We start from the raw sequence: 25,905 nt of genomic DNA, 5'->3' as shown, positions 1-25,905 counted from the left end.
TGAACACCCATAATCTAATTGCAAATGATCCTCAGTTGGCACCTAGATATCTTGTTGCCCAAGAGCAAGCAATTTCACATTTTGAGGATATGTTTAGACTGCTAGGAGGTGATAGTATACATGCCTGCTCAAGGATATGGAACACATTGCCACACAGCTTGAAGATCAGAGAATATCACACCCCTCAAAGGTTGAGAGAGGCACTCAAAAGAACACCTAACAATGTAAACTTTGAAACGAGAATTGACACTGTTACCAGTTTTCTAGAGATAGCAAAAAAGTGACCCGATTTTGAAAAGGGGTGATGCAGAACACACGTCTTTTTTAGAGCATAGTTTTTGGCACTTTAAATTTTTTTATGTACATTATGTTTTATAATGGTAGTGATTTTCATGCTGATTTAAAAAAGTGGTAATTTTGCATCAGGCCATTTTTTTAAAAGACGTATTTTTTGACTTTAAATTTTCTAATGTATGAAATGTAAATAATTATTTTCTAAATTTAATAATTTTTGAAGTGGTCTTCTTCTTCATATTTTCTTGTTTTTATTTTAATTTTTTTTTGTTAGGTTTTTATTGTTTTGCATATTTAAAGAAGAAGGTCAATATTTTGAATTTTCGATATTCTACATATTTATACATCGTTAATTAATATTTCAATCCAAATGAAATAATTGTCTCTAAAAAAACAATAATTTTTAACAATTGACAAAAAAATAACCAATTTTGACATAAATATAACTAAAAAACCACATGTTTTGATAATTTTTTGTAATTTTTTTGCTAGAGATGACATGTCAAAATCACAATTTTTATAGGAAATTTTAACTAAAAATGGTTAAATAATAGTTTTTTTAATGAATTTCATGTCAAATAATAATAATAATCACTGTTTTTTTTTCAAAAAATAATGATTAACATAAAAATGAATGCGAAAATCACATAATACAAATATTGAATACATAACAACCTTAATTGAGTGCTTATTCTTCTCATAAAATGTCAAATTCAAAACATTACAAGTATAACTAATTAATAGTTTCCAAAAATGAGCTTGATTTCTAAGCATAACTTAAATTTAATCAACAATGTCATGTAATCCAAACTTATCGTCCTTTGGAGTTTCATCATTGTGTTCTTCCACAACATTTTCTACTTCATTTTACCCATTTTCCTCCTCTAATGGATCTTTGATGTCTGTAGATCTCCCAATGTATGCCTTTCCAATCATTCCGTGTAATGGTGGTTGGGGTTCCTTTGCCTTTTTTGCCACACGTGATTCAATAAAGTCCCCTTTCTTCAACCCAATTTCTTTCATTGCATCTGGAAGAAATTGAAGAGAATTAATTCTTTGCTAAATAAAATTGCACTGTATTGGATCTTTTTCAATGACAATGCAATTTCTTCCTTTTTGAAGGAAACATGTTAGTGTTGTACCTAATTATCAAGCACAAAAGAAATAATGAAGTAAAATAGTACAATGACATATAAATTAATAAATAACATATTGCAATCCCATATAATAAAACTTACCTGAGCCAGAAAATAAATCCAAAACCCAATCTCCTTCATTTGACTGCTACAAAGAAATGGCTAAATCAAGCTCCTAAATAACATTGGGTTACATTGTTTAAGTGGTAGCTCAAACGACTCGATCGAGCGCCTAAAAAGGGCTCAATCGAGCAATCATTTTTTCCACGCAAACGTGCCATCTCTTGCCAAAAAGTGTAACCAAGCTCCATGATTTCACCCTTATAGATTATGAATTTCTAAAAATCTATATCCTAATTATTATTATTATCCAATTTTAAGGTCATAGCCAAGCCAGACACAACATTGGTGTATGATACCCCCTTGTTTGTGGGACAAGAGACCCACCTCCACGCAAAGATTTGATTATTATGTCTACGAAGGCATACCTACTCTAACCAATTCTAGTTTTTGAACTTGTGACCTCTTAGGAGGAAACACAAGCTCTTAACCATTAGGCCTATTCATGCTCTAAGAAAGTGGATTTTATTACCTAAATATAGTAACCTAGAAACTCACAATTATAAATCACGATCACAATATATAACACACTTGTAATATTACAAATTATGAGACTATGTTTGAGAATACAAGCATAAGTATTTCCTTTTATGTGTCTCAAATGGGAATGTAATTATGAATTAGAATCTAGCCTAGGTTTGGAGGTTGTGTTTTAAAAATTGATGCATTAATAAAGCCTATATGTGTAATCTTAAATGTATAAAATTGTATTTTATGCTATTTCAAAAAAATTGATTTGAACGTTCATTTTTTTAGGTTTAAAGGTTACATAATTTAGCACAAAATTTAACGTTGATTTCCAATTTATTAATTTGTTTTAGTTTCAAAAAAAATACATATTTGAATATTTATATAAACTATATTAACACGATATATCTATCTATATAACATAATATTATATTAGTTTAATTTAATGATATATATTTAACATCTTCGCACATAACGTTTCCAAGAGTCATTTCTACCATCATACAATTTTGAAATATACTCTAAAATATCTATAGAAATCTTTTACTTTTCACAAAATCTCATATATATATATATATATATATATATATATATATATCTCAAGGAACTCTTAATCATAAATGCACAAAGTCATTACAATCATGGTATTATAGTCATGTTGAAGCCCCAAAAATCGGGTCGACAACAAGGGGGATACCCGCCTGGTCCGAACCTTGGTTGGCAGCTCCTTATCCGTTTGGTATAGCGAGTCCGACTGGGGATAATGGGACCAGTTTCCCAATCTAAGGGTGTGTGTGTGTGCAGAGTTGGATGATGCTGATCTAAGAGTTCTTATCTAAGCTACTTTAATCTAATTCTATGCTATTGTAATCTAATGAAAACAGCACATCTAATCTATGCTAACCCGGGATGTATTTCTTCTATTATGCGATCTAAAGAGATTTCAAATAATAACTGGTAATAAAGATCATTCAGCTATCATAAGAATGGAAATCAATTAAGATGAACCACTTTGCATAAAAAGTTAGGCAAAACAGTTGTGAACAGCATATCGCATAATAAGTTATTCATATATCAAACATAAATAAATGGCTCCACCATACAAAAGTGCCAAATGGTAACTCAAACATTCATGCAATAACATATAAACAACTAAAAACTGTATATCACTTTAAGAATATAAGCATAAATGGTCAAGAGATAAAAGTACCATTTATGATTGGTCCTACTCATAAGCTTCAAGCAACAATGATTTATCTCTCCTTGTTCTAATATCTACCAAGAGTACAGAAGTGCAACATCAGTAGCATATCAAATGTAAACATCAATAAACCTTGATCCATTCATTCACCAAAACCTCCTCTGAGGGTGCAAAAGTGCATGTTCTGAGAACAAGTTTTTGACAAATTTCTGGACCCTTCTCTAAATGCATGAGAAGGTTTTAAATACTGCTAACTAAATAACTTAATTACATAAATTTAGGATACGGTTTAAATGACCGCCCTTTATCTAAGCAAACTTATTTCTAAAAATTGAATCTAATTCCTAACTATTTCTGCATTTGCTCCTTAATGTTGCGAGCATGCAACATTTGCCTGGGAAGAGTCGGCTGGTTGTTTTATGCTTTTGCTTGTGCTACGCAAATAGAAATGGCAAGCGCTGGCACCACTTTTTAGTAAACTAGAAGATATTTTTGGGAATCATCCTTTGGTTGGGCGAATTTACTGCGTATATACTTGGTAACAACCCAAATTTCTCTCAAATTGCTTCTGCTTTTGCTATCTCGGTTTCCGGACTCGTGGATGACTAAGAAAATTAGGGACTTTGCTTTCTGAACAATTTTCTTAGCGATGCGCGATTAGCGCTAGGCGCCAATCGCGCATCGAAAACTGCCAATCGCGCATTGAAAACTGCCTCCGTTCTTTGATCCGGGCCTTTCTGGTGCGTTTTCCGCCTTTAGCGCTTTTTCCTTTACCGGGCATAAGCTTAAGAATTTTGTAAACATGCTGCTTTTGTGAGCTTTTGACCTTGAGTGTCAAATCACCTATTGATATCAGCATCTGTTCAGTAATACTCTGAAATATGCGTTTCTGTTGCATGCAGTATCCGTTTATGAGGACATCTCTTCTCTATTCTCCGAGAATTGAAGCTTTCCCTTTCTCCTTAGATGTTTCCTGCACATTGCTTCATGTTGTTTCCTGTTTTTCATTCCTGCAGTTCACACAAAGGAAAAGAGTAATGATAATAAATTTTGACACGAAAGCTCTAAGCTCTACGAATATATAAAATCATGACACCCATAGCGAACTGACTCTTCGAAAAACACAAAACTGTCCTTCATGAATACTTTGGCGTACATTCATTAATTTATTTTAAGGCGTGTGCCCAATTTTTGGTTTAGGGACAGCTTTTCTTGAATGCTGAGCCGAGGAAAATTTGCGATGGGTGATTTCTGCGACTCGCATCGCAGCATCGCGTTTATCGCAAGATCGCAGATCGTGTTTATCGCAAGATCGCAGATCGATGCAATTTGTTAAATTTTTTATGTTGTTTATGCGATTTGCGATGCGATGTCGCATATCGGCCATCGAAGATTTCTTAAGATCTTCATTTATGGGCGCTTCTTAATGTATGCGATGCGATGAATTTCGCGTCGCTTCTTCGTAGTTTTTTTTTTATTGTGCTCATAAAGAAATGTTTTACTCTTCTCCGTGCGATGTATTTTTAAGGAGTATAATACAAAAAAAATTTATAAAATTTTTTGAATTTTTTACTAAGGGTCCCCACTTGTTTAGTGTTATTGCTAATACTAAAGAAGGAGGGGGGTTGTTGGTGGCCACAACAATGGCGATTCACTTGGAAGAACCAGTTATCTCTGTTTTTCTATTGAATTTTTTAAACTTCCAAAACAGAAAAATTTTCATAAATCTAAACTTTGTTATGGACAGATAAGGTACATTATGCCTTATTCTATCAATGATATTTTGTTTCAACCTCTTTCTATTCTAATTGTTTGCTTCCTCAGGCTTGTCCTTGTATTTATATCAGCCATTACTTGGTCTTGTAAAGATAAAATAAAGTCTTCTATGTGTGCTAGCTTTAAAATATGCTCGTTTGTCGTAGGTAGAGCCTCTGCTGCCAGCAGGCGTCCATAGCCTCGACAGGGTTACATGTTACCCAGCAATGATCCTTTATCCTGCTTAAGGTTATCTACAACCTTCAAAGAAAAATCCATATTGACACTTTTTCCCTTTTTTTTTCTTAAAGAACAATGTATTGGTTTGGTAGCCAAATTATGACACAGTCATTCACTTGATTTACACTTTTGCTGAACAAGCTGGCTCGTGATGAGACCCCTTGTCTTTTGATTTCAACAATCTTGAGTCATTGCCTTGTTTTGATGGACAGTGTTTGGCAAAGTCAGCAAAGTTATAATATCTGTGATCATGATAAGCCAGTTCGTGATGAGACCTCTTATTCTTTGAGATATAGTGTTTCTTGGATTGTCCCTCTGAATGCTGCGATTTTCTTTAACAGGGAGGAAATCATTGTTTTCCTTAAGAAAGCTCTGGATGACAGTAATAGAGTTTGAAAACAACAGTTTTACAGAGAATCTTTATTTTTTTATTGATACCTTTCATTGTGCTGATATAAAACAATTTCTTCGCTAAAGGTTGCTTTCATCAAATTTTTTGAAGTTGAAACTAGTATCATATCTAGGCTAAAGTTTTTAACTGTATCTATCAATAATAAAGATTAGATTTTCAAAAATTCTCTATTCATACAAGCGAAAAGCTCAAAATCTGAAAGAGAATTGGTGTCTTTTCGTGAATACCGGTAGTAACCATTTACAACTGGTTTTATTATGAAAAAGAAAAGAAAAATAAAGCTATTCTACAAAATAGAAGAATAATCTTCTATGGAAAATATATTTTAAGGATTTGTCCATTAACAGGCAAAGAATCCCTTCTACCTGCTAAATCCTGTAAGACAAACGTTGATGGACCTATGACTTCAACAATCTGAAAAGGACCAAGCCACATCTTTTGAAATTTTGTATGTTTGCCCTTTTCTTCATGAGCCTTATCCCATTTTAAAATTAAATCTCCCATCTGAAAAAAATTTGGTCATTATGTTTGAATCAAAAGAGGATTTTATTAGCGCTTGATGATGAGCATGGGTTTTCTTAGCTTGTTCTCGTTGCTCTTCTAATTTAATTATTTCCATTTGTCTTAGTTGTATGGAGGAAGTAGGTACTTCATCAATGTATTGTATTAAAGACAAAGAGGGAATGACTAAGTGAGTTGGAAGAACCACTTCTTTCCCATAAACTAAATTAAAGGGGGAAGTGTCGATCGAAGCTTTTTTCATTATTCTATCTGCCCATAAAGCATTTACCAAAGCTTTATGCCAATTCTTTTGGTTCTGGTCAACTGTTCTTTTAATAATCCTCATTAGGTTTTTATTTGTTGACTCAGCTAACCCATTACCTTGTGGATAGTAATTGGCCGAATATTTTAGTTTGAACCCTCTTTTAAGTGCAAACTCAGTCATTGCATTTCCAGAAAAGTATGATGCATTATCAAACATTAAAGCCGTTGGAAATCCAAACCTAGTGATTATAAATTGATCTATGAATTTGATAATATTTTCAGAATTAGCCGTCTTGAGAGGAACTGCTTCTACCCATTTAGTAAAATAATCTGTTGCCGTGAGGATGTATCTATGCTGCTTAGAAGAGTGAGGAACGATCTCACCTATTATGTCCAAGCCCCACTGACTGAATGTTTGCTCAATGTTTACCGGTTGTAGTGGCAGGGACGACTTCTTTTGTCTTCCAGCAGTAGTTTGGCAGACTTGACATTTCCTCACGTAACTGTGTGAATCTTTGAACAGCGTAGGCCAGTGATATCTTGCACGTAAAATTTTATGTGCAGTAGCATCTCCAGCATAGTGTCCGCCTGCTGGTCCATTGTGGAGTTCCTGCAAAACTTTTTCAGCTTCAGTTTTTTCAAGACATCTAAGAAAAACAGAATCATAATTCTTTCTAAAAAGAATATCATTTATGAGCTGATATTGTTTAGCTTTCAATCTCAGAGTTCTTTTCTTAGTGTGATCCAGGTGTGATGGAGCATACCCGTTCTTAAGATAATAAATGATATCAGCATACAATGATTCTGCATCGTTTAGGCTTACCTCATACATTTGTATCTCTTCGGATGAAATTTCAGAGATTTGCGATGCTCCAGCCAACATTTTGCAGAAGCCTTGACCTCTTACAGTGTTTGCCGGTTTGATCTCAAGGTCGTATTCCTGTAAAGCAGTGATCCAATTTGCTCTTTTCTCGCCCATATCCTTCTGTACTAGAAGATTTCTTATCGCTGGAAACGGTACTATGATCTTAGTATGGGTTTTAAGTAAGAAAGGTCTGAAATATTTGACTGCTTTGAAAACAGCATAGGCCTATTTTTCCACGTCTGAATAATTGAGTTCAGCACCTTGTAAATTTGAGCTAAAAAACGCAATTGGAGCTTCCGCTTTTTCTTGATTTGCTTGAGTTAGAATCGCAGCATATGATTTTTCTGAGGTAAATGTGTATAAAACAAAAGATTCTGAAAAATTCGGGGTTGCTAAAGATGGAGCATTAATAATAGCTTGTTTGATCAGGTTGAATGCTTCATGTTCATCTTGACCCCATTTGAAATTTGAATTCCTTTTAATCATGGTTTGCAAAGGAGACACAATTCGTGAAAAATCTGGGACAAATCTCTTTACAAAATTGATTTGACCAAGGAAAGATTGCATGGCTTTTTTATTATGAGGTAGAGATATCTCAGAGATTTCTTTGATTCTGTCAGGATCAATGTGAATACCGGATTTTGACACTATGAATCCTAGAAGTTTTCCTTCACTTAATGCGAAAAAAGATTTCTTTGGGTTAAGTGAAATCCCATACCTTAAACATCATTGAAATTTTTTTTTAAATCTTTGAGATGGTCGCTTCGCTTCTTGGAGCACACTGTTATATCATCCAAATAAATTACTACAGATTTATTGACTAAACCCTTAAATGCGATGTCCATGGCTCTTTGAAATGTAGCGCCGACATTAATCAAACCAAATGGCATCTTCCGATATGCATATGTGCCCCATTTAGTTCTGAACGTGGTTTTCAACTGATCATCGAGATGCACCAGCACTTGATTATATCCTGAAAATCCGTCCAAGAAAGACATCAGTTCTGAGCCTGCTACTGCCTATAATATCTGTTCCATAGGTGGAAGAGGAAAATTGTCTTTTTGACAGGCTTTGTTAAGATTCCAAAAATCGATACAGATTCTAATATCTCCGTTTTTCTTTCTAACGAGTACCATATTGGAGACCCATTTGGAATGTCTGACGGGGAAAATTATTCTGGCTTTTAATAACTTATTTAGCTCAGTTTTTATCTGATTTTCTAAATTGGGGTGGATCTTTCTCAGTTTCTGTTGGACAGGTTTTTCGTTGTCAATCATAGGAATAGTATGCTGAATGATAGAAGTGTCGTACGTCTTCATCTCATCGTAATTCCAGGCAAAAATGTTTTTATATTGTCTCAAAAGACGAATATACGCTAGTTTTTTTTCAGGGACTAGGCCGATGCCTAGATTAACGTTTTGTGGTTTATCATCAGTTCCTAGGTTTACTAATTCGTAGTTCAGAGTTGGACTGTAGAGCTTTGAATTGGTAGACCTTTTAAACCGATTTTTCAAATCGTATAAGTCTTCTAACTTAACCACCGATTTAGGTATAGCATTATCAGTGCTATTTTGTTGTATTTGTCGATCGTGATGGTCTTCGTCAATTATCTGATTGGAGTAGGATCCTTCAGAAGTGAGGAAATTTACAATATCAGGATCATCATTGAATACTCTCCAATTTGTAATGTTGTCAGGGATGGACGGTCTAAAGATTAATTCTATTGAGAATCTATCTGGACTAAAATCTTCAGAGGGAATAAGCCTAGAGGCTACGTTAGCCAAAAGGTCTGCGCTTGCGTTTTGGAGTCTCGGGATTGAAGAAATATTAAATGCTATAAAATGCTCAGTCAGATCTTGTACTAAAGATTGATAGTGTTTTAAATGACCTGATAGGCAATGTATAGTGTTACGTACCTGTTTGACGATAATCTCAGAGTCTCCGAAGACTTGAAGATACTTGACGTTTAACCCGATTGCTTTGTATAGGCCTTGCACCAAGGCCTCATATTCTGCTGTATTGTTTGTGCAATTGAATTCGAGTCTGCACGTAAGCATGGTCTTGTTTCCTTCTGGACTAATCAGAACGCATCCTGCTCCTGCTCCTTCGTTAGATTTAGAGCCATCGAAATATAATTTCCAAAACAAAGATGTATTTACAGGTTTATCTACAAAATTAACACACTTTGAACTATCAGTTTGGGAAAAAATTTCGACTTGGGACAAAACTGAATTTTCTAAGTAAGGTGATGTGTGAGCATTGAAATTACCGAGAAAAGAATCTACCGAGTAATTGCCTATGATACTGCTGTTATACGATACTGCTTCATTTTCTCCCTCTAATTCCGTTACTATGTACTTCTGGTGTAACTCTCGTTCAACCTTTATTTGATTTAGTTTACCGTTGTAGGGTAACCACATGTGCGACCAGTCGGTTGCAAAGTATCCATGGAGTTTCTCGGACCAATCCCTGCTAAGAATTAAGCCATAGAATTCTGGGATATCAGCCACTAGAATGTCAATAACCTGACATACCTTCAGGTTAGATGACAATCTTATGGTTACTTGATTAATTTCACCAATCATTTCGACTTGAGATCGATCAAACTGAACTATGCGCACTGCGGATTTTTGTGGTTGAACATTTAACTTAGCACATATTGATCTGGGTAAAATATTTGATGAAGCACCGGAATCTACCAAACAATTGTGCACATTTTTATTGAAAATTTCATAAGTGAGAAGAAACGGGGGAGTGTGAGATCTTGATCTTCCTCCAATCAAGGCGATATCATTTGGATCAATCTTATTGATCGCGTTAGTTGGAGGTCTTCCCATGTTGTGGGAAGCTTGAGAGAGTACAGCGGTAGGCAAAGGTACAATAGGCACAACATGTAATTCTTTCATCATTATCTTCTGTTGATGCTTCAATTTGCTCAATTCATAAAGGGTAATATTAGCCGTAGTCTTTTTCATGTCATCAATAATATTGTACTCCATTTCATCCGACACTATCATTGTTTTTGATGGAGTTGTTTGATTTGCTTGGACTGGGCTAGATTGAGTCGCTTTAGTGGTTGTTTTCTTTGTTGCGACTTTATCTTTTGTTGTAGGTCTTGCGCTCTTCTGCTTAGGGGTAGTTTGGGGAGGATCAAGCTGATTTTTGCTTCGTGTGCTAACCAGAAATACTTCTTGATCTTCTTCTTGTGGGAGGATGAAATCCCACATTCCTTGTAATTCCACAACTTCTTCGTCATTGGTCTGCCCTTCAGTGGCACTTTCTTCTTCTTCCTCTTCCTCAGTTTCAGCATTGGAGATGGCATTGGGTGGTTTTGCATTCGTTGAAGGACCTCTTTTGAAAGCTCTGTAGGGCTTTTTTAAAGAAGTTTCTGCTACTTGTTTTTTTATGTCAACCATCTCATTAGACATGGTCTTTAATAATTTCTGCAATCCTTCCAAATCGAAAGGGTCTTTTGTTTATTTCTTCTTGGAGTCTTCCTTGAAGGTGACTTTTTTAGACTTGCGTTCCTCTATCGCGGATCTCTTTTCCAGGGCTATTACGCGTTTCTCTACTGCTATCGCCTCTGTCATGTTTTCAACTAAGGTTGTTTTATTTGCTCTATCCACAAAGATTGCTATGTTTGATGGTAAAGTAGTAATATACCATTCACATCGTACTTCTTCGCTGGGTTGGGAAGCAGTGGGAATTTTGTTGAGAATTTTATTGAACCGTAAATCGAAATCTTTGATAGGTTCTTTAGCTTGGGCCTTAAGATTGGATAGGTCATTGATTAATGTTGCCGTTGATCTGTCATCACCAAACTTGATAAGGAATTGATTCTGGAAGATATCCCAACTTGTGATAGACCCGGAGGGTAATGAAAAATACCATGACCCGGCTGTCCCTTGTAGTGTATAGGGAAAAAGCCGAACAACAACATCTTCGTTAGTAACTCCGTTGAGATTGATAGAAAGCATGAAATTGTTTATGTGTTCTTCTACTAGCATGCCTGATTCTAGATTGAATTTGGGCAGCCATTTCTCAGGATGGGCCAGTATTTGACTCAAGGGCGTGGGCATTAAAACTGCCCCGGGGTTGTTCCATGGAGACTTGGCCATTGTTGAGCTGCTAGTAGAGAAAAGTGCAGAAGATGATCTTTGTGGCTGGGAAGATGAGGATACTATGATCGTAGAGGATTGAAGAGGGGTTGTGGGAGTTCCGGTAGACGGATGGATGATAGTTTGGAATGGAGGTGTGGGTGGTTGACTTCGCGGTGAGGTAGTTGAAATAGGCGATGTAGACGAAAGAGTCTCACTGTCAGACTCTTGTGGTGATTTCCTCGCTCTTTTCCTGGTGGGAAGAGGCAACTCAGTTGGCTGGATGCCAAATTTTTCACTCTTTAACCTGGTTAGGGGATGAGCAGGATTGTACTACGAAGTCACACTGCTTTGAGATTTATCAGACCTCTGAGGAGAAATGGAAAATCCCTGAAGTTTGTGAATCCGAGATTCAACTCCAGGAGGTTTAATGGTAGATTGGTCTGAAATATCAGGGTGTGTAGCAGTGATTGATACTCGAGCGACTTCTGACTCTGGATTTAAATATACTGGAGAAGTCGGGGGAGATGATGAGGGCGATTTACTCTCAGAATGGTATTTAGATTTTGATTTAGGTGCCATTCATAGTTTAGGCCCTCCTTCTAGCGCCAAATATGTTGAAGCCCTGAAAATTGGGTTGACAACAAGGGGGATACCCTCCCGGTCCAGACCTTGGTTGGCAGCTCCTTATCCGTTTGGTATAGCAGGTCCGACTGGGGATAATGGGACCAGCTTCCCAATCTAAGGGTGTGTTTGTGTGCAAAGTTGGATGATGCTGATCTAAGAGTTCTAATCTAAGCTACTTTAATCTAATTCTATGCTATTGTAATCTAATGAAAACAACACATCTAATCTATGCTAACCCGGGATGTATTTCTTCTATTATGCGATCTAAAGAGATTTCAAATAATAATTGGTAATAAAGATCATTCAGCTATCATAAGAATGGAAATAAATTAAGATGAACCACTTTGCATAAAAAATTAGGAAAAACAGTTGTGAACAACATATCGCATAATAAGTTATTCATATATCAAACATAAATAAATGGCTCCACCGTACAAAAGTGCCAAATGGTAACTCAAACATTCATGCAATAACATATAAACAACTAAAAACTGTATATCACTTTAAGAATATAAGCAGAAATAGTCAAGAGATAAAAGTACCATTTATGACTGGTCCGACTCATAAGCTTCAAGCAACAACGATTTATCTCTCCTTGTTCTAATATCTACCAAGAGTACAGAAGTGCAACATCAGTAGCAAATATCAAATGCAAACATCAATAAACCTTGATCCATTCATTCACCAAAACCTCCTCTGAGGGTGCAAAAGTGCATGTTCTGAGGACAAGTTTTTGACAAATTTCTGGACCCTTCTCTAAATGCATGAGAAGGGTTTAAATACTGCTAACTAAATAACTTAATTACATAAATTTAGGATATGGTTTAAATGACCGCCCTTTATCTAAGCAAACTTATTTCTAAAAATTGAATCTAATTCCTAACTATTTCTGCATTTGCTCCTTAATGTTGCGAGCATGCAACATTTGCCTGGGAAGAGTTGGCTGGTTGTTTTCTGCTTTTGCTTGTGCTACACAAATAGAAATGGAAAGCGCTGGCACCACTTTTTAGTAAACTAGAAGATATTTTTGGGAATCATCCTTTGGCTGGGCGAATTTACTGCGTATATACTTGGTAACAACCCAAATTTCTCTCAAATTGCTTCTACTTTTGCTATCTTGGATTTCGGACTCGTGGATGACTAAGAAAATTAGGGACTTTGCTTTCTGAACAATTTTCTTAGTGATGCGCGATTAGCGCTAGGCGCTAATCGTGCATCGAAAACTGCCTCCGTTCTTTGATCCGGGCCTTTTTGGTGTGTTTTCCGCCTTTAGCACTTTTTCCTTTACTGGGCATAAGCTTTAGAATTTTGTAAAGATGCTACTTTTGTGAGCTTTTGACCTTGAGTGTCGAATCGCCTATTGATATCAGCATCTGTTCAGTAATACTCTGAAATCTGCGTTTCTGTTGCATGCGGTATCCGTTTATGAGGACATCTCTTCTCTGTTCTCCGAGCATTGACGCTTTCCCTTTTTCCTTAGATGTTTCCTGCACATTGCTTCATGTTGTTTCTTGTTTTTCATTCCTGCAGTTCACGCAAAGGAAAAGAGTAATGATAATAAATTTTGACACGAAAGCTCTAAGCTCTACGAATGTATAAAATCATGACACCCATAGTGAACTGACTCTTCGAAAAACACAAAACTGTCCTTCATGAATACTTTGGCGTACATTCATTAATTTCTTTTAAGGCGCGCGCCCAATTTTTGGTTTAGGGACAACTTTTCTTGAATGCTGAGTCGAGGAAAATTTGCGATGGGTGATTTCTGCGACTGGCATCGTAGCATCACGTTTATCGCAAGATCGCAGCATTGCGTTTATCACAAGATCGCAACATCGCGTTTATTGCAAGATCGCAGATCGCGTTTATCGCAAGATCGTAGATCGTAGATCGATGCAATTTGTTAAGTTATTGTGTGTTGTTTATGCGATGTTGCGATATGCGATGTCGCATATCGGCCATTGGATATTTCTTAAGATCTTCATTTATGGGCGCTTCTTAATGTATGTGATGCGATGAATTTCGCGTCGCTTCTTCGCAGTTTTTTTTTTATTGTGCTCATAAAGAAATGTTTTACTCTTCTCCGTGTGATGTATTTTTAAGGAGTATAATACAAAAAAAATTTATAAAATTTTTTGAATTTTTTACTAAGGGTCCCCACTTGTTTAGTGTTATTGCTAATACTAAAGAAGGAGGGGGGTTGTTGGTGGCCACAACAAATCATCATATCACTAGTAAGAAAATAATAGCATTTCACCCACCACTCCCAATTAACCTTCTGAATATATATATATATATATATATATATATATAAATCTAACAAGTTAGTTAATTCTAATGTCTCACGCAACCAACCCAATGTTTCTTGTTGCTAAGTTGTGGTGTAGAATCGTGTCCTATTGCATATTTCTATCATAGAGGACAAATTTAACCATGTCTTGTTCCGAAACCTTTAAACATTTTCCTAGATTCCATTAATAATTCAATATATTGGTAAGTGGACTTTAACCATTTATGCGACTGGAAACTCTCGCATAGAATGGGACACATTATAGGAGTCATGAAGTGGTATACTACACAAATTCCATTAAGTCATGTTAGGATAAAAAGGTCTCCCCACTAACTTGAATTCAACATTTAATATTGATGACATGTTGGCTAGTGAGGATGTGTTTGTTGCCATTATTTTATTTAGGAAGGAAAAAAAAACTTAGTTACATCATGTGTAGAATCAATATATCGCTTGGGCAATTCTGAGAATCGTGGGGTGGTGGGGAAATTCTCAGAATTGCCCCATGTGCCCACTTCTGCATATTATTGATCTCATTAATTATAATATAAATAAAAATAATTAAATTCATAACAGTAAATGATTAGACTCTAATATAAATGAGTTAAGGGAAAAAACGATATAAATGAATTTCCAAAAAGTTAAATTATATCTAATCCCAATTCTTATCTCTTTGCATGCAGGCATGGGCACATGGGGCGATTTTTAGAATCGCCCCACCACCCTGCGATTCTCAGAATTGCCCTAGGAATTAATGCATACATCCTATGGAGAAAATAATAAATCTCGTTTATCGTGTGACAATTATCCAGGAAAATAATAAATCTCATTTTTGTCTCGATTTATCAGGCAACGTGGTTAATATGAATCCCGAGTTCTACACGCAAGGAGGAGATGATATGGGAGATCTGTTTCACTTGAGTAAATTGGACTGTCCCTCTTGAAACGCCTCATGAAACGTAAACAACTCAACACCTCATGGATATTATTGATCTCATTAATTATAATATAAATAAAAACAATTAAATTCATAACAGTAAATAATTAGACTTTAATCTAAACGAGTTAAGGGAAAAAACGATATAAATGAATTTCCAAAAAGTTAAATTATATCTAATCCCAATTCTTATCTCTTTGAATGTAGGCGTGGGCACATGGGGCGATTCTGAGAATCGCCCTGTCAGCCCGCGATTCTCAGAATCGCCCCCGGCATTAAAGCATACATCATATGGAGAAAATAATAAATCTCGTTTATCATGTGACAACAATCCAAGAAAATAATAAATTTCGTTTTTGTCTCGATTTATCGGGTAGCGTGGTTACTATGAATCCCGGGTTCTACACGAGAGGAGGATATGGAATGGGAGATGCATTCCACTTGAGTAAACCAGACTATCCCTCTTCTCAACGCGTCATGGAACGTAAACAACTCAACGCCTCATGGATATTATTGATCTCATTAATTATAATATAAAGAAAAACAATTAAATTCATAACAGTAAATAATTAGACCTTAATCTAAACGAGTTAAGGGAAAAAGTGATATAAATGAATTTCTAAAAAGTTAAATTATATCTAATCCAATTTTCTTATCTCTTTGCATGCAGGCGTGGGCACATGGGGCGATTATGAGAATTGCCCCGCCACCCTACGATTCTCAGAATCGCCCTAGGAATTAAAGCTTACATCATATGGAGAAAATAATAAATCTCATTTATCATGTGACAGCAATCCAGGAAAATAATAAATCTTGTTTCTGTCTCGATTTATCAGGCAACGTGGTTAATATGAATCCCGGGTTCTACACGAGAGGAGGAGATGAAATGGGAGATCCGTTCCACTTGAGTAAATTGGACTTTCCCTCTTCTCAACGCCTCATGGAACGTAAACAACTGCATACCAAAAAACCCTTATAATCACTTGAGTTAATATGAAGTAAAGACAAACAAGCAGCGCAACAGTGGTCTGCTTTCCTCTCATGAGATCTCTACTTTTTTGCATGGCATCAATCCCGTAACACTCATCCTCCAACACCGTCACAACGTTGGCGAGGCCCCACGCTGTTCTTACATACAGTTCCAGGCCGACGAAAATGATGGCAAGAATTACATTGAAAAGAAAAGTTCCCCAATTGCATTTGTGGTCCCCTTCCACTCTGATCACAACGGAGAAGAAGATGATGAGCAGGAACGTTATGGCCAGTAGAACCACCATGAACGAAATTATGAAAATGAAGTAGAAAGTTACTGTGAGATGTTTCCAGACCCTGGGAATGTAGACTTTCATAATTCTCGCGTATGGGAGTTCCAATTTATTGGTGTTGGCCCTGTATTTGGAGGCAACCATGCACACCATGTAGAAAAGCAGCGATCTCATAGTGACAAAAAAACGACTCCCCATATCTAGTCATAGGCCGGAGGTCAGTCACATGCAGATGATGAAGCCTAAATTTCAAATACTAAATGTTGACATCGACAAATCCCGTCACAGGAATGGAGATGATTACATGCAACAAGAAAAGAGCCAGAAGCGCAAGCTGTGTTCTAGTCCAAGCCCAGGAGGAGGACATTGATGGTTTCCAACTTGGGTGATGTTAAGCCTGGAACAATCCTAACTTTCCTATGTTATGAGTTCATGGTTATTCTTCTATTCAATAAACGGCAAGTCCTAGCCTAAGATTAGCCTAGTAACATGAGAAAAAAATGTTAAAGCGACGTTCACTTTGATTTATTCTACTACTGAGCAATTTACAAATGCAATTATGATTTCGGGCTCTTCAACATGTAAATGTGAAGTGATCACTGCATGACTTATTTAAAAATATATAATGCTAAAGGTTTTATATTTCTCATTGTGATTCGATTCATAACATTAAACTGATAATTGCTTATGACCATAATATTTCTGATTATGTTTTGATTGATAATTTTGAAGATATAATTACATTTTATTATGATTTCTATGAACTATGAAATGGCAGCTCAGTGCTGAAGGATCACGTGCATAATCCCAAACGTATAACTGTATATTGTCATGATTTATGTTGTAAATACTTGAAAAAGAAATCTGCTTCTGTGATTGTTTAGACATTTAGTTTAATGATGTAAGTCTCATTTTGTAGAATTGGTCGATTCAATCACTGGTATTATCTATGTACAAAATCAATTACATCTTAATTCATTTCAAATCCTTTTGGATGTTTATTGTTTGTCTACCATCTTATCCAGTAGATTCATTGTGGATATTCTTCGTCATGTTTTGGTAAGCATTTGTATTAAATGGTATCAAAATTGCGATCATTATTTGTATAATTTGTTTTTCAAAAATCATGCTATACTTTGGAGATCAACTATCTTATCTAAATCTCGAATATATTTAAAAAAAATAAAAGTGTATTGGATATATCGTATCCCCACTGCATCACCCTTTTCTATTCTTATTTGGAGTTTGTTGGACCTTCGCTATTTCCATGTGACCACAATATTTTTATGTTTTTCTTTGTGTTGGAACTCCATTATCCCCATGACACCATGGATTGACACCATGCAGAAAAGCAGGGATCTCATGAGAGGAAAGCAGACCACTGTAGCGCTGCTCATTTTTCTTTACTTCATATTAACTCAAGTGATTGTAAGGGTTTTTTGGTATGCAGTTGTTTACGTTCCAGGAGGCATTGAGAAGAGGGATAGTCCAGCTTACTCAAGTGGAATGGATCTTCCATTTCATCTCCTCCTCTTGTGTAGAACCCGGGATTCATATTAACCACATTGCCTGATAAATCGAGACAAAAACGAGATTTATTATTTTACTAGATTGATGTCACATGATAAACAAGATTTATTATTTTCTCCATATGATGTATGCTTTAATTTCTGGGGCGATTCTGAGAATCGCAAGGTGGCAAGGCGATTCTCAGAATTGCCCCATGTGCCCACCCCTGCATGCAAAGAGATAAGAATTGGGATTAGATATAATTTAGCTTTTTGGAAATTCATTTATATCTTTTTTCCCTTAACTTGTTTAGATTAAAGCCTAATTATTTACTGTTATGAATTTAATTGTTTTTCTTTATATTATAATTAATGTGATCAATAATATCCATGAGGCGTTGTGTTGTTTATGTTCCATGAGGTGTTGAGAAAAGGGACAGTCTGGTTTACTCAAGTGGAACGGATCTCCCATTTCATCTCATCCTCTCGTGTAGAACCCGGGATTCATATTAACCATGTTGCCTGATAAATCGAGACAAAAACAAGATTTACTATTTTCTTGGATTGTTGTCACATGATAAACGAGATTTATTATTTTCTCCATATGATGTATGCTTTAATGCCTAGGGCAATTCTGAGAATTGCGGGGGTGGCGAGAAGATTCTTAGAATCGCCCCATGTGCCCACACCTTCTTGTAAAGAGATAAGAATTGGGATTAGATATAATTTAAATTTTTGGAAATTCATTTATATTGTTTTTTCCCTTAACTCGTTTATTTTAAATTCTAATTATTCACTGTTATGAATTTAATTGTTTTTCTTTATATTATAATTAATGAGATCAATAATATCCATGAGGCATTGAGAAGAGGGACAGTCCGGTTTACTCAAGTGGAACGGATCTCCCATTTCATCTATTCCTCGCGTGTAGAATCGAGGATTCATATTAACCATGTTGCCTGATAAATCGAGACAAAAACGAGATTTATTATTTTCCTGGATTACTGTCACATGATTAAAGTCTAATTATTTATTGTTATGAATTTAATTGTTTTTATTTATATTATAATTAATGAGACCAATAATATGCAAGCGCCACCCCGCAATTCTTAGAATTGCCCCAGCGATATATTGATTCTACACATGATGTAACTAAGTTTTTTTTTTCCTTCCTAAATAAAATAATGGCAACAAACACATGCTCACTAGCCAACATGTCATCAATATTAAATGTTGAATTGGAGTTAGTGGGGAGACCTTTTTATCCTAATGTGACTTAATGGAATTTGTGTAGTATACCACTTTGTGACTCCTATAATGTGTCCCATTCTATGCGAGAGTTGCCAGTCGCATAAATGGTTGAAGTCCACTCACCAATATATTGAACTACTAATGGAATCTAGGAAAACTTTTAAAGGTTTCGGAACATGACATGATTAACTTTGTCCTCTATGATAGCAATATGCAATAGGAGACGATTCTACACCACAACTTAGCAACAAGAAACGTTGGGTTGGTTGCGTGAGACATTAGAATTAACTAACTTGTTATATCTATCTATCTATCTATATATATATATATATATATATATATTCGAAAGGTTAATTGGGAGTGGTGGATGAAATGCTATTATTTTCTTACTAGTGATATGATGACTATAATACCATGATTGTAATGACTTTGTGCATTTATGATTAAGAGTTCTTGAGAATATATATATGAGATTTTGTGAAAAGTAAAAGATTTCTATAGATATTTTAGAGTATATTTCAAAGTTATATGACGGTAGCAATGACTCTTTGAAAAGTTATGTGGGAAGATGTTAAATATATATCATTAAATTAAACTAATATAATATTATGTTATATAGATAGATAGATAGCGTTAATATAGATTATATCAATATTCAAATATGTAATTTTTTTTGGAAACTGAAGCAAATTAATAACTTGGAAATCAACGTTAAATTTTGTGCTAAATTATGTAACCTTTAAACCTAACAAATTGAATGTTCAAATCAATTTTTTTAAAATAGCATAAAATACAATTTTATACATTTAAGATTACACATATAGGCTTTATTAATGCATCAATTTTTAAAACACAACCTCCAAACCTAGGCTAGATTCTAGTTCATAATTACATTCCCATTCGAGATGTATAAAAGGAAATAGTTATGCTTGTATTCTCAAACATATTATCATAATTTGTAATCTTACAGGTGTGTTATATATTGTGATCGTGAGTTATAACTATGAGTTTCTAGATTACTATCTTTAGCTAATGAAATCCACTTTCTTAGAGCATGAATAGGCCTAATGGTTAAGAGCATGTGTTTCCTCCTAAGAGGTCACAGGTTCAAAAACTAGAAGGGGTTAGAGTAGGTATGCCTTCGTAGAAATAATAATCAAATTGTTGTGTGGAGGTGGGTCTCTTGTCCCACAAACAAGGGGGTCTCATACACCAATTTGGTGTCTGGCTTGGCTATGACGATAGAGATTCTGAAAAGGTTGTTACCAGAAGGAACAATGTTGAGATGGGAGTCTGCTGAAACTAGTCGTAGATCTAGAAGAATTTTGAAACCTAAAATGGTGGGCATGCATGTGGACTCAGATGGGGCACTAGTTGATGAAAGAGAAGAATATGGAACATCTTCATCTGCATCCAGTCATTCATCTGAAGATGTGAATTCTGATGGTGTGCAAGAAAATATGAGTGATTTTGAATAGTTGTCTAAGACAATTTTTATAAGTGATTGCATCGTACCTTGAAATAAAATTTTTGATTTCCATATGGTGTTAAATCAGAAGTTATGAGTCATTTTTAGGTTGTTTGATTATATGTCTTAATTATGATAATTTTTATTGTTTAGAATATCTATAATGCAACAATAAATTAGAGATATAATTTAATGTTCATTCAATATACAAGTAATGACATTTCGATTCATTTAGTCATGTAATTTGTTCATAATGTCATGGTTTTTAAAATTTATCGTTGAAAAAATTCCAATTTCTTTTGTATCTAGCATGTTATGGTTGAAAACATGTTGAAATTATACTTAGGAAAGAAAAATTTTATTCTACCAAAAACATTAGTGTGTTTTTTTCCTCATAAACAACTCTTTTTTTGCACATAAAAATTCGGTTTTACTAGCATTTTTTAAAAATGTTGAAAATTGACCCTAAAAAAAAATCATCATTCTAGTATTAACACTTTTTCGTTTTCAAGGTTATTTTTGCACGAAAATTTCGTTTTCACTACCATTTTTAAAACATGTTCAAAATTGACCCTAAAAAAAACCCATCGTTCCAGTATACACACTTTTCGTTTTTAGCATTATTTTTTATGTTTTTTCGGGGTTTTTTGGCGAGAGTTCCCATTTTGAGTTTATAGTTCCCATTTCAAAGTTTACATTGTTACCTATGTATAAGCAATCAATGCAAAGGTTGAAGTTCAATTGGATAGGCCTAAAAATCAGTCCACCACTACTACTAGGAATGCTAGAAGGGACAAAAGAAGAAGAGGAAAAGAGGCAGTGGGAAGAAGTAGAATGGAAATCAGGCTTCTATGCACAAGAGAAGAGACCACAGCAAAGGCATGGGATGTCAGAGAGGCTACTAGAGCCATGAAGGACATGGACATTGACTAAGTTGCTCAGAGGATGAGAAACACTTTTAGTAGGGGGCTGATGATGAGCCTCATCATTGGGTAATTATATGGGCCGTAGTTCACCTCCTAGCTTAGTCCTACCAACTATTCTCATAACTTATTGCATACTTTTGATTATATTTTGTTTATGAGATGAGTTAGAGTTGGATATTTTTCTTTGTGGTCTAATATGCATGTAATGCAAGATTAAAGGATAAAATCAAGGAATTTTAGCAAATACCTTGATCAAAACTCGAATTGGACAAGGGAGAGGAATTATAGGAGGGAAATCCTCCTCATTTACTACCCCACCATTCTAATATTCCTCCATCAACTTGGAGTGTAACCAGCCAAATCATGAGGACTAGAAGGCAGTTGAGCAAGTGGAAGTCAAAGTTCCAATTTATCTCTAGTTTGGGAGCCGAGCCTCCCTAATTTTAAGGAAGTCATTGGAGACTTCAGATGCATAAGTATAGAGGCCTAGGACCTTGGTAGGATTTAGAATTTTGATTGTAAAACACTACTTTATTTTCGAGTTGCAAGACTTGTGACAGTTGTTGATGTAATCCATTGTTTTGATAATAAGAATGAGCTTTGTTTTGAGCCAGCACTGAGTTAACTCAGAGGGCTGAAGCTCTTGGGTTAGGGCCCAACCCTAGGAACTAAGGCTCCTCTTTATTGTACATGTACATTAGTGTAGATTCATGGTTTAATCATTCATTTGCTTAAGTAGCTGCATTTCCATTACAACAGTGTAGCGCATAGATTCATGGTTTAATCGTTCATTTGCTTAAGTAGTTGCATTTCCATTACAACAATGTAGCATAGATTGGTTGTGTTTTAGTTTGCTTCCATTTGTGCCTTTTTCTTCAGTTAGCAGGTTAGCAAGGATTATACCTGTAGATTTCCTTTCACAACAACCCTGACCAACCACCGTCAACCGTGTGTCGCATAGCTTCTTTGTATTCATTTCAGCGTTTGACTTTATGCGCTCCAAATCTCCACCGTCGATTTGTCTAGCTTGATCCAATATCTATCTCATTGTCTCAATACTTTATGCACCCCAAATCTCCATTATCTACCTGTCTAGCTTGATCCAACGGCTATCACATCGTCTCAATACTTTATGTGCTCCAAATCTCCACCATCAATCTTTCTAGCTTGATCCAACGCCTATCGTGAAATCTTGCATGAATTCTTGCATGGCTGATGTCTGCCTCGCAAGCGAAAAAGTGGTTTTCTTGTGCTACGTGTCACCCAGTTAGGCTAATCGCATAAAATTTTAGAATTCTGCTTACAGCTTTGAGGGTGCGCGAGAAACTGCTTACCACCTATGGAAACACGCTCCATCATTCCGCACATTTCTTACCCTTCTGTCGCCACGTGACTTGATGTGATCCTTCCATTTATTCACTTCATCTCCGCGATAAGATCTCCGCCATTCATCTTCTGATTAGTCTTGTTCATCCATCTCTTGACTTAACCTCTCGCGATAAGATCTCCGCCATTCATCTTCTTATTAGTCTTAGTCATCCATCTCTTGACTTAACCTCCCGCGATAAGATCTCTGCCATTCATCTCTCGTTAGTCCTATTTGTCCATCTCTTGACTTAACCTCCCACAATAAGATCTCCGCCATTCATCTCCCATTAACCATATTCGTCCATCTATTCACTTAACCTCCATGATAAGATCTCCACCATTCATCTCCCGTTAACCCTGTTCATCTATCTATTCACTTAACCTTTGCGATAAGATCTCCGCCGCTCATCTTTCATTAGTCTTGTTCGTCCATCTATTCACATAATATCCTGTGATAAGATCTTCAATGCTCATGTTCCATTTTTACTATTTGCTGAATGATCCAACAGTTCCCATGCATTGCTGCTTCGTTACATTCTCCTTTCACTGATTTTGATCTTCGCTCGCTCTTTCACTTGACTCCTTGCATGCTTGATTTACCAAAACACCAAAAATGAAAAAAAAGACTTAGTTTAGTTTCCTTGGTTACACATTAGTTTGGTTTGATGCTCTTTACTCCTGTAACTTAGATAGCAGCATTAGGTTAGTGTTTATTTAGCAATTCTGCTCAGTTTAACTGTTTAAATGGTTAATTAGGATATGGTGTGATTTAGCATTACATGTTGTTTTCTTCATTACTGCAGTAGAGTAGCTCTCTTAGAATAGATTTTCTCTTTTTCCATCAAAGAATCAAGCTTCTTCTAACTCTATAGAATTCTGGCTTGGAACCATTGGGGTCTCTCGCTAGATGAACAAGTTACAACAAGCAGGACCTTCACTTCTACTTGTGCATATAGCACTATCACCTCCAAGTTTGAACAAACCCTGGGTTGATAAGCAAAGCTTGTAGCCCAGGAGTTGCAACATCCTTGCTATAATACTGGTGCTCATCAATCGTCACCCATCTCGATATGCATATCGAGATATTTCTCCTCCAGGTCATTGAATAACTCTTTGTCGCTAGTCATGTGGAATGAAGCTCCACTGTCTAAGTACCATACACTTCCCATCATTGATGATGCCATGCATGTAATGAGGGAAAATTCCAACTCAAATTGAGAGGCCAAAGCCTCACCATCCACTCCTCCTGAAGACTTCTTCTTGGACTTCTTGAGTGGACAATTTATAGCAAAATGGCCTAGTTCATGACAATGAAAGCACTTAACTTTCGTCATGTCTTTATTCTTACTTCCATGATAAGAATCTGATTTGGAATGGGAAGATTTCCCTTTCCCCTTATTTTCCTTAATTGCTAAGGCACAGTTCTCTTCATCATTAGTCTTTGATGAAGAGCCATCCCTGGTGTTCCTCCTGATCTCCTCCTGCATCAAATCCAACCACAGTCATTCCTAATCTGGCAGCTTTTCCTGATCATTAAGAGAGTCTTGATAACTATGCCAACTCTTTTGGAGTCCTAGAAGAGTAAGACTCACCATATCTTCCGTGGAAACTATGATTCGAACACTTCCAAGTTCATCGCAACATTGAGTGAACTTGGTCAAGTATTTTGAAATAGTCTCACCTTTCTCCATTTTGATTTTTTGAAGTTTGTCCTTCAGTTCCAATTTCCTTTGGTCACTATTGTTCTGATACAAGTCCATCAATGTTTTCCACATAGAATATGAAGTTCCTTTTCCATAGAGACTCGAGACAATGTGGTCTCAAACTCCCTCATGGATTATCCACCTTGCCTTCGCTACACACTTCTTCCATTCGGCCAAATTTTATGCATCCGATGTTGCTAGATTAGGAATTTCTTGATCAACGAATTCCTTCAAGCCATTATCCTCTAGCACAACCTCCATTTTATCCTCTAGGCTATAAAATTTGAGCTACCTTCCAAGGCATACTCGAGCTGCAAACCGTAGAACATCATCTTGCGATCCTAAAGTATGTATTGCAAATTCGAATTTCACCTATAACCCATAACTCAAAACTTCGAACTCTCCTCTAGTATATTGATCTCAGCTCCGATACCATGTAGAAAATCCTATAGATTCACAAGCTCATGCAATGTACTAAAGAAAAGGACAAGGATCTACTTCTACTTTCAACCAGCGGAAGCCAATAGATCGATGAAAACAATATGAACAAGAAGAAGATAATCAAAGACACATAACAAAATATTTATCTTGGGAAAGCCACAACTCTAAACCCCACTATCTATATTGCATATATGAGAAGTCCAAGATGATAATACAATGTTTTTTCTCACAAGAACAATCCCAGAACTCAATATAATCAATCCTCAACTCACAAGAAAGTTCTTGGCCAACACTTAGCCAATTCTTCATCTCTCCAAGCCCCTATTTCCTTGCGCAATTCCTATGACTGAATAGCCCATATTAATGGGAATCCAGTGCATCCAAAATTGCACAATCCACACTAGGTTCAGTTCCTGATTGCATGCGTGATCTATACAACTCAGTAAATCATATAATGAATATTACATTGTCCCTGCACTCTAGTCTCAACTAGGTCTTTCTCAAAATTGACATGCATGATTTTTTGATGAGGGAATATTCAATTAACTCAAGTAGCACTAGTGGATACATTAGTGCACCAACTGATTGTTAACTCTCTACTAGTTCCACAAATAGTTTGGAACCAATTTAAGTCAACTTAACTCAGTAAAATGACTTATCTAATTACAACTCACAATTAACTCATACTGGACCCCTACAATATAGGGGGAACATATACATGACTTCAGAAAGACTTCCAACTAAAAATTCCTACGATAATTAAGTTAA

Source organism: Pinus tabuliformis, chromosome 3_1, assembly GCF_031772625.1.
Source record: "Pinus tabuliformis cultivar Carrire ecotype Pingquan chromosome 3_1, CPIR1, whole genome shotgun sequence".
In the NCBI taxonomy this organism is placed as follows: Eukaryota; Viridiplantae; Streptophyta; class Pinopsida; order Pinales; family Pinaceae; genus Pinus; species Pinus tabuliformis.
Note: the sequence above shows the minus strand (reverse complement) of the source record.